Source organism: Hippocampus comes, unplaced genomic scaffold (genome assembly GCF_001891065.2).
Source record: "Hippocampus comes isolate QL1 unplaced genomic scaffold, H_comes_QL1_v1.1 scaffold270, whole genome shotgun sequence".
NCBI classification, from domain to species: domain Eukaryota; kingdom Metazoa; phylum Chordata; class Actinopteri; order Syngnathiformes; family Syngnathidae; genus Hippocampus; species Hippocampus comes.
In genome coordinates, this window is record NW_017805631.1 from 366457 (window position 1) to 380317 (window position 13861).

Genomic DNA, 13861 nt, shown 5'->3' on the forward strand with positions numbered 1-13861 from the left:
CCGTGTAGCTCGGGACGCAGGACTGCATCACAGGCCTCCGACGACCACCTCAAGAAGGAGCAGCAGATTCAGCGAAGGGCAACACAGACGATGGTCAATGTACAGGGTGACCCAAAAAGATGCGTACCCATGAAAATTTCAATTGTGACTTTGATTAAAAAGCTATTTATTTCAAATTACAACCACACATTATTCAGTTTATGGAAGACCATTCACCAGAGTTTCAGCTATTTCTGTCAATTTTTAGTCAATTTATGGCTTTCCCAAGATGTGTTCCAAATGTCCACCATTCCGTTGCAAGCAAACCTGTACTCGTCTGACAAAGTTGTCAATCACTTTTACACACTCCTCTTTCGGGATGGCTCTTATTTTTGCTGTGATGGCCAACTAAACTAACAATCGTTGATTTGGGTGGAAAGTTGCGACAATGGAAACGTTTTCGAAACTGAATCTGTACACTCTGGTATGAGTCCCTCTCGGAGGGGGTTCCTCCCTGCGGCCCATGGTGCAGTGCTGCATCTCTGGTCAGTTGGTAGTCTGAGATGAAGCACTGTAGCTCGGGACGCAGGACTGCATCACAGGCCTCCGACGACCACCTCAAGAAGGAGCAGCAGATTCAGCGAAGGGCAACACAGATGATGGTCAATGTAACACGGCTTTTGGATCATGAAATAAAAGGATTCCAAGACTTAATACAGAAATTATTATATTATTCCAGAAAAAAAGACCTGAGGACAATTAGGGCGGCCCGGTGGTCGACTGGTTAGCGCGTCGGCCTCACAGTGCAGAGGTGCAGTGTTCGATTCCGGCTCTGGCCTCCCTGTGTGGAGTTTGCATGTTTTTTCCATACCTGTGCGGGTTTTCTACGGGTACTCCAGTTTCCTCCCACATTCCAAAAACATGCGTTGCAGGTTAATGGAACACTCTAAATTCTCCCTAGGTGTGGGTGTGGATGGTTGTTTGTCATTGTGTGCCCTGTGATTGGCTGGCAACCAGTTCAGGTTGTCCTTCGCCTACTTCCTGAAGACAGCTGGGATAGGCTCCAGCACACCAGCGACCCTCGTGAGGATAACCGGATTAGAAAATGGATGGATGACAACAATGACAGCAGTTACATTAAGAAAGTTTACAGGCGCATCTCCTGAAATTGGAATGTGGTGGAAAACTCAACTTCTTGATGCTCATGTATATTATACCATTCAATTCAGTAAACAGAGAATACAATGATTTCCTTTTTTATTGATAATTGAGATGATTACTCGCTTCACCTAATGAAAACTCCAATTCACCATATCAAGAAATTAGAATGTTGCATGAGAAACAATCTAATGTATTTCATACCTCGAAATGAGTAAAGCATTGCCTCCTGAGCATCATTTTCCTTTGTGTTCAATACATAGTTTAGATGTTGTTCCTTTCAAGTGGCCCAAAAAATGCCTACAGTGCACTTTTAGAATTCAAAAACTGAAACGACTGAACATCATGATATTCATATTTATGGAGATATGCAGAATGTGTATATGGTTCTTTCTTTCTTTTTTTTTTTCTTTTTAAGTTAGTGTCAAGTTTCATAATTTGTCCCATGACCCCTGCCTCCTGAATTCTTTAAACTTTATGGGAAGAAACCCGTCTGGATTTTTATTTATTTTTTCCCCTTTTCCCGATTCTCCTCTCTCCTGGGGTCCAGTTTTCCCAGGAATCCCTTGACCCGTCTAAAAGGGGGATTCCTGGAAATACTGTTCTTAGGGGTGAGGCCCAGCGACAATTTGTGCGAGGGTCGGAGGGTCATAAAATACAAACGTGCATCAAAATCCAATCAAGGTAAGTTTCCGTGTTGAGTAAACGATTGCACACATTTGTTACCATGGTTGTATGTTACTGCATACAGTATTAATGATGATAATCTTCATTTGTCTGTGTTGTTGTATTTTTGGGGGTTGCTTGAAAGTCAAAACGTCTTCCTCATCTGAGCATGGACGGGAAAAAAAATGACTGCAGAATAAACAGCCTGTTTATATTGTGATGTGATTTTGAAAATGACTTGACGTGACAATAAAAAACTTCGGATATCTGACCTTGAAGTCATGCTTCAATTTTTACTAGACTCACACAGACAACATATTAAGGCACCCATCATCGGTGGAGCAAAGCATAACCTTGTGGTCAATTTTGGGTTGGCGAAGGCTGTTTGCGGTTGGAGTATGAGTGAGCCCAGAGCATGAAGCAAAGTCTTGCCGCAAGAGAGGACGCCGCTTTTGCTGCAAAGGCCAAACAGGCTCTAAATCTTCTCCTACTTTTACATCTTGTCGGGGTAATGGCCGAGTGGCTGTCTATTGACGTGCATATGATGCATGTCCATCTGGTTTTGGGTTAAAAATCCAGGATCGGTTCAGAATAAGACAAGTCAGGCTTTTAGGCCTCTCACTGCTCATGATGGCCGAAGAGCTCGAATTCAAAAACAGCAGCTAAATATTGACATGGGCAAGCTTTGGTATGTGATTTAAAAAAAACAAAAAAAAAAAAAAACTGAAAATGCTGTTTAGTGGAAAATAATGAGCCTAATGCGCCTTCAACTGTCATTCTGTGTTTCATAAATAATAAGAATAATAAAACCTTCATTCGTCTCACAATGGAGAAATTCCCAATTTACAGCGGCAAAGTTGTGAAAGGAAGAAAGTCGAAGAACAAAAAGTATAGGAGCTGCTGTAAAGTCAGCCACTCTTGTGGCGCCATTTTGAAGCACGTCATAAACTAAAACAGAGATAAATCATCGTAAATACACTTGTCGTTCTTTCGTTTTCAACATTTTGTTTCTGTTTGGTTTTGTTCGCGTAAGATAATTTCAATGTTCTCAGTGAACGATTAGAGGGAAACCGCATTTGGGTGTAACACAGGATAACATTGAATTCATGTGCGCCAGAAGCGATATTTGAGGTTTGATGTCTTGCTGCAGCTAATGCCGCGTTCCTTCTACATGTGGCTGTGCAAAATTAAACTCTCTCTCTCTTTCTTTTTTTTAATGTGTCAACAAGAGCTCTTCTGTATCAAATGCACCACAGTGTAGGGATGAACAATTCTGAAAAATAATGTAATTGTGATTTTTTTTTTCTTCAAAATTGCCATTGCCGGTTAAAAGATGAATATTTTTTCCCAAGGTCCTCTTCCTATATATTGGTTGAGAAACACAAACAATACACTAAGATTTATCGCAATAAACAATGTCAGCTCTATGATACATAAATGCTTTGGGTCTTGCAACTTCGGTTACGAGGCAAATGAACCATGAATTGAAATGATAGATAGGTTAGTTATCCGCTTCAGTTAACTTACTAACCACTTGCAGTTTTTTTAAGCATTCACTCTGACAAATTCTACCAAACAAGTGTGACATAAAGATAAATCAGTAAGCCATACATTCGATGACAAAATCATGCCAACAAAACCGTGTCCTTTTCATGTTTCATTCAACGATGATACAGAAACATGTGCGCTGCACTTCTTAAGCACAAAACTAGACGCGATGTGTGTGCGTGTGTGTGTGTGTGTGTGTGTGTGTGTGCGTGCGTGTTTCCATAGCCATCTACTACAGCGCAAGATCTGAATTAGTTAAATTGTTCAACCCTCTGACGCAAGAGTGACGACGACTTGATATGTGTAATAACCGGCCACTTGTTTTGACCACGAGGTGGCGCAGTTATATCTTGAAGCGACACAGTCATCTGCTGACTCAGCTTTTTGTCATGACACCCTTGCCCACACAAAGAAATGCCTTCCACCCCTTCTCCTTCCTTCTCGTCCTTCTCCTCCGCCTCCTCCAGGTAGATTAGCACACTGGCACACGCCCCAATGAAAGGCAGTAAGAACTATGTGATTACTCGCAGTCGCTTCAAGACAAAAAGACGAAAAAAAATATGATAGAATATAATCTAGGGACATTTCAAGGATTGGCGGGGGGAGTACAGTGTATGAAATTTAGTCATTTTAGGATAATTATGCTATGTGCTGCTTTCTATTATTATTAGTAACCATAAACAGAAGAGTAGGCCATGAAATTGGAAAATACTTACTATTAAAAGTATACTTACCAAATTAGCACTGGATTTAAAATCACCTTCACATAGAAAGTATTCAGTTCACCTAACATGTATGTTTTTGGAACATGAACCTCACAACTGGCAGAGGCAGAACAAAAGGAGAGTTTTTGGAAGTGTTATTCCCTAGTGGCCGTGTGGCTGAATTGTCTCTTGGCCACGAGGGGGAGAAAAAGAGGGGGGGAAAAAAAACGAGAAAAAGCTCCTGCCGTGTATGAGAGTTGAGCGTGTTGTTTGCTGAGCGACTAAAACAATAGAGAGGATGGGTGGTCAGGCAGGAGCAGCCGATGTCGGTGGTCACCGCTGAGCACTAAACACACTGCATGAAAACTTTCTCAACATCATGTTATGCAGTCAAACTTGATACAATGACCTACATACCTTTACACATAAAACACACCCTCAGAAGAGCGCCGTTTAGCTAGTAACGTCTGTCAAATACCACATGCGTCAGTTGTACGGTTCATAATTCGGCGAGGAAAAATCTGAACAACAAACATCACGCCAGACCTCAGCATACCAGGCACGACCTCAGTTCATCAAGCGACAAAGGATTAACCTTGCTTGCGTGTTTTGCGTTTTCTTTGGCTTTATGTGTCTTTTGTGTGGTAAGAACGATCACCCTCAAAACAAGGGGTCTCAAGAAAGGGATCTTGCCACAATTTACGAGGCAACGTGACGTTGAGGGTGCTGATATTCTTGTTTGAAGTACTGTCCTGGAGATTGTGACATAGCTTTCTCAAAATATGTTAGTTTTGAAAAACTCACAATACCAAGCCACTGAATGTTTTGAGTGTTCAACGTGTTGGATTTGAGCATTCTTGACATTCAAGCAGCAACTAAACAGCCAGCAGGTCACGTTTCACAAGGCCCCCACTTGGTTGACTTTGCAAATATGAATAATTGAATGGAACAGACACTCCTCAGTGTCGTCTCTGACAGACTGCAAACAGAGTGAGGGAAAAAGACACGTTCTTAACTCGGCATAAAAATATGACAAAATGTTCGAGTGAATGAAAATAAGGCTTCCCAGTTCACAAGGAACAAGTAACAGATGCAGGGAGAAAAAAACTCAATAGGTATTCCATCAATAGTTTAGTCCGTGCCATTTCGGAAAGATTCTTGAATAGACTGTGAGGGTTCAACATTGGATGTCTCTCAGAATACCTTGAAACGTGTCATTTTATTCACCGATAGAAGAGACAATGCTGATTTATTTGAGAAACGATCACAGCTTAAAGGTGTGTGTCAAAGAAACAAAAAAAAAAGTTAATGGCATCGGTGTTTGTCGATGGGTGTTATGAACACGTCCCTCCCTGTGAGGCAACACACGTTCATGTCTGAAAGGAGTGGTGCATTAATCCGGCTTCCGTGTTATGTGTGCTTGAACAAGTACAATGACATTTTGCAGGGTGTGTCCCCAGTGAAGTGGACTGACTCACACCTTAGCTATTCGGTTTTTACTGTGCACTTTGTGTGACAAGTACATTATTGCTGATGTGTTTTTTAGGTCAAACGATTACTTCGATGAGGGCACACTGGCCTCATTTTTACCTATTTCCTTTTGTAATATTAGCGATTTGATTCGCAGACATAGCTCAGCGTGCATATTTTCATGAATGCATACAGTTTAGGCTGCGTCCCAGACACACCCATGTTAAGTTGAACCATGACATACATGACACTCATCAAACAGGTTTGGAAGGGATTCTTGCATTGGTATTTTGCAATTGTAGCAGATTGATTCATTAAACCTTATTGATCCCCCAAAGGAAATTATTTTAAAGTAGAAATAAAAAAGTGAATGGTGGGTGGCATAACTGTTTTGCGTTTTGGAAATGTTAATGCACACCCTCATGAGTGCCAAGGTATATCTCAATCAAGTTAATTGACCTCCAAGGCATTTGGCGGAACTGATGCCATTTAAGACACACACCCACACACACACCCACACACACACCCACACACACACCCACACACACACCCACACACACACCCACACACACACCCACACACACACCCACACACACACCCACACACACACCCACACACACACCCACACACACACCCACACACACACCCACACACACACCCACACACACACCCACACACACACCCACACACACACCCACACACACACCCACACACACACCCACACACACACCCACACACACACCCACACACACACCCACACACACACCCACACACACACCCACACACACACCCACACACACACCCACACACACACCCACACACACACCCACACACACACCCACACACACACCCACACACACACCCACACACACACCCACACACACACCCACACACACACCCACACACACACCCACACACACACCCACACACACACCCACACACACACCCACACACACACCCACACACACACCCACACACACACCCACACACACACCCACACACACACCCACACACACACCCACACACACACCCACACACACACCCACACACACACCCACACACACACCCACACACACACCCACACACACACCCACACACACACCCACACACACACCCACACACACACCCACACACACACCCACACACACACCCACACACACACCCACACACACACCCACACACACACCCACACACACACCCACACACACACCCACACACACACCCACACACACACCCACACACACACCCACACACACACCCACACACACACCCACACACACACCCACACACACACCCACACACACACCCACACACACACCCACACACACACCCACACACACACCCACACACACACCCACACACACACCCACACACACACCCACACACACACCCACACACACACCCACACACACACCCACACACACACCCACACACACACCCACACACACACCCACACACACACCCACACACACACCCACACACACACCCACACACACACCCACACACACACCCACACACACACCCACACACACACCCACACACACACCCACACACACACCCACACACACACCCACACACACACCCACACACACACCCACACACACACCCACACACACACCCACACACACACCCACACACACACCCACACACACACCCACACACACACCCACACACACACCCACACACACACCCACACACACACCCACACACACACCCACACACACACCCACACACACACCCACACACACACCCACACACACACCCACACACACACCCACACACACACCCACACACACACCCACACACACACCCACACACACACCCACACACACACCCACACACACACCCACACACACACCCACACACACACCCACACACACACCCACACACACACCCACACACACACCCACACACACACCCACACACACACCCACACACACACCCACACACACACCCACACACACACCCACACACACACCCACACACACACCCACACACACACCCACACACACACCCACACACACACCCACACACACACCCACACACACACCCACACACACACCCACACACACACCCACACACACACCCACACACACACCCACACACACACCCACACACACACCCACACACACACCCACACACACACCCACACACACACCCACACACACACCCACACACACACCCACACACACACCCACACACACACCCACACACACACCCACACACACACCCACACACACACCCACACACACACCCACACACACACCCACACACACACCCACACACACACCCACACACACACCCACACACACACCCACACACACACCCACACACACACCCACACACACACCCACACACACACCCACACACACACCCACACACACACCCACACACACACCCACACACACACCCACACACACACCCACACACACACCCACACACACACCCACACACACACCCACACACACACCCACACACACACCCACACACACACCCACACACACACCCACACACACACCCACACACACACCCACACACACACCCACACACACACCCACACACACACCCACACACACACCCACACACACACCCACACACACACCCACACACACACCCACACACACACCCACACACACACCCACACACACACCCACACACACACCCACACACACACCCACACACACACCCACACACACACCCACACACACACCCACACACACACCCACACACACACCCACACACACACCCACACACACACCCACACACACACCCACACACACACCCACACACACACCCACACACACACCCACACACACACCCACACACACACCCACACACACACCCACACACACACCCACACACACACCCACACACACACCCACACACACACCCACACACACACCCACACACACACCCACACACACACCCACACACACACCCACACACACACCCACACACACACCCACACACACACCCACACACACACCCACACACACACCCACACACACACCCACACACACACCCACACACACACCCACACACACACCCACACACACACCCACACACACACCCACACACACACCCACACACACACCCACACACACACCCACACACACACCCACACACACACCCACACACACACCCACACACACACCCACACACACACCCACACACACACCCACACACACACCCACACACACACCCACACACACACCCACACACACACCCACACACACACCCACACACACACCCACACACACACCCACACACACACCCACACACACACCCACACACACACCCACACACACACCCACACACACACCCACACACACACCCACACACACACCCACACACACACCCACACACACACCCACACACACACCCACACACACACCCACACACACACCCACACACACACCCACACACACACCCACACACACACCCACACACACACCCACACACACACCCACACACACACCCACACACACACCCACACACACACCCACACACACACCCACACACACACCCACACACACACCCACACACACACCCACACACACACCCACACACACACCCACACACACACCCACACACACACCCACACACACACCCACACACACACCCACACACACACCCACACACACACCCACACACACACCCACACACACACCCACACACACACCCACACACACACCCACACACACACCCACACACACACCCACACACACACCCACACACACACCCACACACACACCCACACACACACCCACACACACACCCACACACACACCCACACACACACCCACACACACACCCACACACACACCCACACACACACCCACACACACACCCACACACACACCCACACACACACCCACACACACACCCACACACACACCCACACACACACCCACACACACACCCACACACACACCCACACACACACCCACACACACACCCACACACACACACACACACATATACATACATACATACATACAATTTAGAGTGTTCCCTTAAAATGCCACGAATGTTTTTGGAATGTGGGAAGAAGGAAACAGGAGTACACACACAGGCACGGGGAGGACATGCAAACTCCGCACAGGAAGGCCGGAGCCGAGACACATGCATCGGAGAGACACTTTCAGGCGCATATATTGGTTCATCCGTTCAGTCCGCCCATTGGACGGTATCTGGAAGACAACCTCACAGTGGCACCCATGGCCCAAATCAAAGCCCACTTCGACAACAACCAACTCTTCAAACAATTTCAATCTGGATTCCGGACACAACAGTGAAATTGCCCTCCTTAAAATCACCAATGACGTTCTCCTCTCCTCCAACTCTGGCCTACTCGCCATCCTCATCCTCCTTGACCTTACCGCCGCCTTTGTCACCATCAACTCTACTCTCTCGCCTACATTCCCTCAACATCACAGACAATGTCCTCACCTGCCATCACTCATATCTCAAAGATAGAAAACAATTCATCCACATAAACAACTGCTCTGCCTCCACAGCCCCATTGTCCTAAGGTGTCCCAAAGGGTCTGTGCTTGGTCCTCTTCTCTTGGTCCTCTCCCTTCTCCCCATTGGCCAAATCATTCGTCATCACGATCTCCGCTTCCACTGCTACACTGATGACATCCAACTGTACATCTCCACCAAATCCATCACTCCAACCACCCACTCCAAGTGTCCAACTGTCTTTCTGATATTAAATCCTGGATGCAAACAAATGTTTTCTCATTCTCAACTGCACTAAATCTCTCCTGTTATTCATTGGTCCAAACTCCGTCACCGAAAATGCTTCCAATTTTAACCACACTATCAACACCTCTACCTTGATTGCCTTCTCTCACTGTTGCAACCTTGATGTCCCTTTTGATCATCATCTCTCTTTGGACCAAGACATCACCCAAATCACCAAAACGACTTTCTTCCACCTCAGGAACATCTCCCACCTCCGCCCCTCACTTAAACCCTTATCCACGCCTTCATCGACACCCCCCCCCCCACCTCAACTATACCGCAACAGCATCCTCTCTCTAAACTCCTGAATAAACTACAATGCATCCAGAACGCCGCCGCCCGCCTTCTCACTCACACCCGTTCCCGTGATCATTTCACCTCCGTCCTCAAAAACTTCAATTGGCTCCCCATTCCCCAGCGCATTCAAATTACACTCCTCCTACTCATCTAGAAAGCCCTTTCCAATCTCCGACCTTTTCCACCCATACTCCCCTTCCCACACCCTCCGCTCCTCAAAAGCAAAAATAGGCATCCCATGACCTAGCACAAAACTTGGGGGGGGATCGAGCCTTCTCTGATGCCGCCCCCACCCTCTGGAATCCCCCACCTCAACACATCCGCTACTGACTTCCCAACCTTCAAATCATTTGTCAAAACTCACCAGTTCCACGATGTTTTGAACATCTTTTAATCTTTGGTACTTATTTCTTGCTTTGGTTTCTTTTCTTGACATTTGTTTGATTTCAAACTTGTGTGTACTTTGCTCTAAATAGTACATTTTTATCCTGTATCTCTTAATTCTTGTTGGAAAGGGTCTTGGAGTACTGAGAAAAGCCCTTTCAAATAAAATGTATTATTATTATTATTTTACCTCCTGCACCTTGTATCTTAAAGAAATGACCAAATAAAATGTCCACGCGTCAGCAGCAATGTGGGGTCATATGTCAACAGGGAAACAGACCAGACGGGGAATGCATTTCAGACATGGCTACTTGTTCAGTGAGTGCTGAATGGGGCCAAAACTCTGAGTCAGCAACAATGAATTTCTCACATTGTTCCAGTTAACTGTTCACACGCAGCCCGGTATCACAAGATCAAATTGAAGATGTTTTTGTTTTTTTTTTTGACAGCAGAGATGTACTGATCTGTTTCAAAGTACAGTGTGGACTCAAAATACAATACACAGCGGAAGATGATGAAGCAATGGATGAGTCTGTCCTATTTGATCACCGGCCAGTCCTTCGACATCATCAGTAAAGAAGTGTGTTTACACAACTCTCGCGTCATCAGATGTTCGTGCAAATGCATTTCGTGTGGATCCAGTTTGCAGCACTATTTCACTAATACCTGCTCCTTCTTCCTTTTGGAGTAGCATTTAAGTCCCAATCCCAGCCTCGACTTGGGGAGCATTTGCCCTGCCTGTTAACCGTCAATCCCTTGACATGTATAATCAATTCAGTATGTTAATTCTTGACTACTGACGTTTCCAGTCATAAAACACACACACTTTCTCAAGCTACTAAATGAGCCAAATTGTCCAAAGTTTTGACTTGTACTATAAATATCATCTCAAGTATTACTATAAAAATGCATTTGCTCATATATAGGGATCACAAAAGGTCTGGTTCCCTGAGCAGGTGAGTCATGAAAAAAAAAAAAGCAACACTAGAAACTACTTGTCCTTTTCCAGTTCTGTCTAGAGCTTAATTCGTTGACGCAGTATTCAGTCATCAATAATATGAAGCAATTTGAAGCTACTTGCCGTAAACATCACGTTGCATTTCAAGGCAGGGGAAAACGTGCACACGTAACACCCCCCCCCACCCCCCACTCGTGACTGTAAAGCGATTGACGTGACTTCTTATCGCCATCTATCCTCTCCAGAGCACTAGCTTGATTTTCAAGTCGAATAACTGGCTACGCTTGTTCAACTGGTTTCGACAGGTGGAGACAATTGGGAGGGTGGAGGGGGGGTCAAGCACAGGTGCTTTCTCCACAAGTCATTTATGATGTATGCTCAGGAAGTGAATCAATGTACTTTTACCTTTGAAGAAACACATAGTATGATGCAGTACAGCGCTACAGGACTGAATAGACTGAGAATGTATTTCAAGATGAATACCACTCATAAGATCTTTGTGAAGGCAGAATCTTGTGTGTGATCCCCTCAGGGCGACACGTGAGACGACTGGTTAGTACGTTCGCCTCACAGTGCAGAGGTCCTGCGTGGAGTTTGCATGTTCTCCCCGTGCCTGCTTGGGTTTTCTCCGGCTACTCCGGTTTCCTCCCACATTCCAAAAACATGCATCGCAGGTTAATGGAACATTTGAAATTGCCCAGAGGCTTGAATGTGAGTGTGAATGCTTGTTTGTTTACACGTGCCCTGCGATTGACTGGCAACCGGTTCAGGGTGGACCCCGCCTACTGCCTGCAGACAGCAGGGTCAGGCTCCGGCATGCCTGCTACCCAGTCGGAAAGATAAGCGGTTCAGGAAATGGATGGATCTCATGACAGCTTGGAAGTGATGAGCGTACATTCATGCCCCAACCCGAGTACACGGCAGATTGACTACACGCTGCAACCTTGTTCCCGTCACAACCTGTTAATATGCACGTTACTGGTGTGTCAGTGCTGCTCCTTGATTTACTGGCTCACCACTCACTACCAGCATGTAGGCCTTGAGGGGCCTGGGGTGGGGTGGTTTGTCTTTTCTCCATTGTTGTCTGAGTAAGCATTTTCCAGCGCAGCCCTGGAGTCTAAATATGTCAAACTCTCCAGCAGGTTCTTCTTAATTAATGATTTTGTTTTACACCCGTTCATTGGAATCCGATTTGACGTTTGTCTTTAAATTTAAGGTGACTGTAACTTTGTGTTGCAAACTTTATGTTAGTCATAGCCAGGGGCGTCACTAGGTTTCAAGAACAAGGGGGGCTTAGCCCCAAGGGGAACACAGCCCCTTTAGGGGGGTCCGGGGGCATGCCCCCCCGGGAGAATTTTTTTCTACATTCTGTTAAAAATCCATCAATTCCGTGCACTTTGAGAGCAAAATGAAGAGGCTATGAAGAACTACACACATCACATTCGTATACTCTTTACTATGATGGGGCTTCCTCCCCTGGACTTTAACTGGACTAGATAATAGAAATTATAAAGAGTTCAAAAGTTCAATCTTGGTTGTTCAAGGGAATTAGAAGGATGCCCGATAACATAACCTATATGACAGTTGGCCTATATTCCTCTCTACCAAAATGTATTAATATATGCTTAGCCCCCAGAAGACTATGTATTTTGAGATGTCTGCCGTGATATGCAATTTAAGTTAGTACAATTAGATGCAAAAGCTTCATCACTTTGGAAAAACACAAGTTTGCTGCTCAATACTTACTGTAAGCTCCGATTGCATTTTGGGAACAGCCTTGCAAGTAAAATTAGCCTTGAGATCTGATAGACTCACCTGTCCAGCAGAGCCCCCCACTCTCTGTGCGTCTTTAGCCTGATAAATTTATTTTATATTTATTTATTTATTTTATATAGGCCAAAATCTCAATAGGTGTTGCCTCAAAGAGTTGGTGTAATGATTATTTA